Consider the following 4,379-nt stretch of genomic DNA (forward strand, 5'->3'; position numbering starts at 1 on the left):
TTCTATTTCTGACAGGTTATATTTTCATCTCTTCCTTCTTCTGGCCACCTTGACTGACATGTCAGTATTTTTAGTCCGAGATTACTGGAGGGCTTTAGTATGACAATAAAGAGGAAAGGTGATCCGAGATCTATGAACTAGAAATAGATTTTGTGACAATCTTTTGATCGTGCTCTATATTCAGGGTTATATTATGCTCTCTTTATAATGAAGGCACCAATCCAGATGATCCGATATCCTCGATATCAAGTTATAATATATTGCATAACAATATAATATAATATATTGCATAATAATATAATATAATATATTGCAGAAAGATAGTCCGAAAGCTGTCAATAACAGTACGAAATAAAAAAATAAACTACTTAATAAAAACCAACGTTTCGTCCTACTTTGTTGGGCTTAGTAAGGGCTAAATGGAAACAATATAAAAATAATGTAAGATATGAAAAGAAAATTAGAGTAATAATAGTAGTGTACAATACTGAGACAGTAAAAAAAAATACAAAAATATTTTTAAAAAAAAATATATAATAAATTAAATTAAGACAAATTAAATATAAATCAATAGGATACTAATTAATAATAGATACAATGATCCGATATATTCGCTATCAAGTTATATTATATTGTAGGAAGATAGTCAGGGTGGCAGTCAATATAGTTACAATATAATAGAGAACTATTTAATGGTGCCCAACGTTTCGCCCAACTTTTTAGAGTTTCTACAGGGCTAAATGAAAACGATATAAAAAAAAAAAATTATCAGTCTCCTGGAAAGTGTTTAAGATATTAAATTAAATTTATTAGTTTAATTTTTTAATATTTTATTTTTCATACTTTTAGCAATCAATTTTCATAAAATTCTCTGAATTTCTGGTAGATTTGACAAGAAACCCAGAAATTTCCATAATTCTCTGACATTTCCTGTTTTTTCTAGTATTCAGATATCCTGATTAATTTTATCCATTAAATTTAATCAGTCGGTATTTAAAATAATAATATAATATATCATTAACTAAATAAGCTAGATAAATTCGAATCGTGATAGTAAATGGATATGTGAAAAATATGGACTAAGGATATATCGGAGAAGAACTGACGCGGTATTGGCAGATTGGAAAGGATTGAGACTAAATAAATTGGAAAAGAAGAATGATGCAGGATCGCTAGTAAAAGAGATTTTAAATGATGATTGAACGGCTGTTTGTAAGGCAACAGGTTGGCATCCCATCTTCCTCCTATATTTGCTCCAGGAGGCGGGACAAGTTTACTATCTCTTGCAACTTATACTCCAGGAAGGGAAGAGGAGGTAAACAGATTATTTTACCATCTCCAGGCTCCTATCCTTTTTTTTTTTTTTTTTTAACTTTCGGGTCAGTTCCAACTCACAATTTGTATCCAACAAGTTGGTCCGAATTATTTGCATCCTGTAGTGTTTCGATTGCTATAAAATATTTTCACATATTCCTATACAAATTTAAGCTTGTAAATATGTACCAGATATATCGAACTTAATTATTGTAAGAAAATCACTATTAAGTTACACCATAAACCTTTATTTTTATATCTTAGCAACTAAAAACGACGGGCTATACTGGAAAGAGCTCAGTTTGTGGCCATGTGAGGGATTAATACCATACAGTTTGTTACTATTTTTCTTTCTTTAAATTAAATTATTGACTAGTTATAAGCATTGTTTTTAAATTATATAACGAATTTATATGTTTTGTCTGTTTAAAAAGTTTTTTTAATTATGTTTTTAGTCAAAATTACACATAGACTTCGAAAGACGGATATTTCACCATTGCCTATGTGTTTTGTAATTGTTGAAAAGATAAATTTCTGTATATATTTTTTTTAAATAAACACATTAAAAAATAATACCTTAAACATATTTTTTTAATTTTATTTATCGGACCGCATATTCTCAGAATTAAAAAACTATGGTATTTTAAAATTTTTTATTAATTATTTGAAAATGGCTCTGCTACTAACTCTAAGGATGCGGGTTCGAATTCAGTCCTGTGGTTCCGGGAGCACTATCTAGCGGTCGAGCATGATTCTGACCAATTCACCTCCTTGCAAAACCGTTGGTCTAGTGACAGTACATCTTTACAAAGTACTCTTGACCCTTCTTGTGCTGTACAGATTTAATTATTTGAAAATAATTTAGTTATAATTAAAATAATAATTAAATTGAATTGAAAATAATAATTAATTATTTGAAATTAATTATTCTCATCAGTACTACTCCCTACGCCACTGGCATATTATTTTTATGTTCTACATAACAACAAATAATATTAGACGGTACATAAAAAAATTAAATATTATTCTGCAAAATATGCCTGGCCCGAGAAAACGGGAATAACTTTAGCAGTTTTAAAACTCGTAACGGCGTTATTTGTGCATTTTATTTACGACAGTTGAAGTGTGTCAGGCGGTATGCGACATAATCTCTAATATTTATTATTCCCACATTCGTTCTTAATGATATTATCATTTTGTTAGTACTACCTTTATTTTAATAGACACGAATACTTCTTATACACATAAAGTTATTCTAGTCCAGGTATATAAATTAGTTTTTTCATTACTTTTTAAAAAAAAAAACAAATTAACTTTTTTTAATGCTTTCGTAAAGATGTTTTCATCCATTGAATGCTCACTATATTATTGTTGTTATATTATTGGAAGAAGATATTTGAACGTATGAAGTGATTGTAGAAAAATTGTCCGAGTGGCGATCAATAAAGTATAGTAAAAAAAAAAAAAGTTATTATTAAAAACCTATATTTGTTACTATAATAAGAATGGTTCTACTATTTATTACTCTAGTTTTAGGTATTTATTATTAATTAGTTTCATATACATGTATATTTATATTTTCTGTACTTAATTTGTCTCTTTTTTAATATTTTTGTATTATTTTTTACTCTTTATGTATATGTATTTTAATTTTCATATCACATCTTACATTGCTTTTCTATTGTTTTCATTTAGCCCTGTCGAAACTCTAGAAAGTTGGCCGAAACGTTGGGTACCATTAAATAGTTCTCTATTATATTGTAACTATATTGACAGCCACCCTGACTATCTTCCTACAATATATTATATTATATTTTTATGTTATATTATAACTTGATAGGGAAGATATCGGATCACTATTTATGAGATATCATTTAAAATCTCTTTTACTAGCGATCCTGCATCATTCTTCTTTTCCAATTTATTTAGTCTCAATCCTTTCCAATCTGCCAATACCGCGTCAGTTCTTCTCCGATATATCCTTAGTCCATATTTTTCACATATCCATTTACTATCATGATTCGAATTTATCTAGCTTATTTAGTTAATGATATATTATATTATTATTTTATATACCGACTGATTGAATTTAATGGATAAAATTAATCAGGACATCTGAATACTAGAAAAGACAAGAAATGTCAGAGAATTGTGGAAATTTCTGGGTTTTTTGTCAAATCTACCAGAAATTCAGAGAATTTTATGAAAATTGATTGCTAAAAGTATGAAAAATAAAATATTAAAAAATTAAACTAATAAATTTAATTTAATATCTTAAACACTTTCCAGGAGACTGATAATTTTTTTTTTTTATATCGTTTTCATTTAGCCCTGTAGAAACTCTAAAAAGTTGGGCGAAACGTTGGGCACCATTAAATAGTTCTCTATTATATTGTAACTATATTGACTGCCACCCTGACTATCTTCCTACAATATAATATAACTTGATAGCGAATATATCGGATCATTGTATCTATTATTAATTAGTATCCTATTGATTTATATTTAATTTGTCTTAATTTAATTTATTATATATTTTTTTTTAAAAATATTTTTGTATTTTTTTTTACTGTCTCAGTATTGTACACTACTATTATTACTCTAATTTTCTTTTCATATCTTACATTATTTTTATATTGTTTCCATTTAGCCCTTACTAAGCCCAACAAAGTAGGACGAAACGTTGGTTTTTATTAAGTAGTTTATTTTTTTATTTCGTACTGTTATTGACAGCTTTCGGACTATCTTTCTGCAATATATTATATTATATTATTATGCAATATATTATATTATATTGTTATGCAATATATTATAACTTGATATCGAGGATATCGGATCATCTGGATTGGTGCCTTCATTATAAAGAGAGCATAATATAACCCTGAATATAGAGCACGATCAAAAGATTGTCACAAAATCTATTTCTAGTTCATAGATCTCGGATCACCTTTCCTCTTTATTGTCATACTAAAGCCCTCCAGTAATCTCGGACTAAAAATACTGACATGTCAGTCAAGGTGGCCAGAAGAAGGAAGAGATGAAAATATAACCTGTCAGAAATAGAA

General features: G+C 27.8%; 1 protein-coding gene across 2 annotated transcripts in view; it reads right to left on the minus strand.

Annotated features, from left to right (window-relative positions):
* Positions 1-4,379, minus strand: part of LOC106692428 (Zn finger homeodomain 1) — a 61,765-nt gene that overhangs the window by 49,550 nt on the left and 7,836 nt on the right. The window lies entirely within an intron of this gene.

The sequence above is a fragment of the Halyomorpha halys genome, unplaced genomic scaffold, assembly GCF_000696795.3.
Source record: "Halyomorpha halys isolate HHAL.00 unplaced genomic scaffold, Hhal_1.1 Scaffold56.1, whole genome shotgun sequence".
In the NCBI taxonomy this organism is placed as follows: domain Eukaryota; kingdom Metazoa; phylum Arthropoda; class Insecta; order Hemiptera; family Pentatomidae; genus Halyomorpha; species Halyomorpha halys.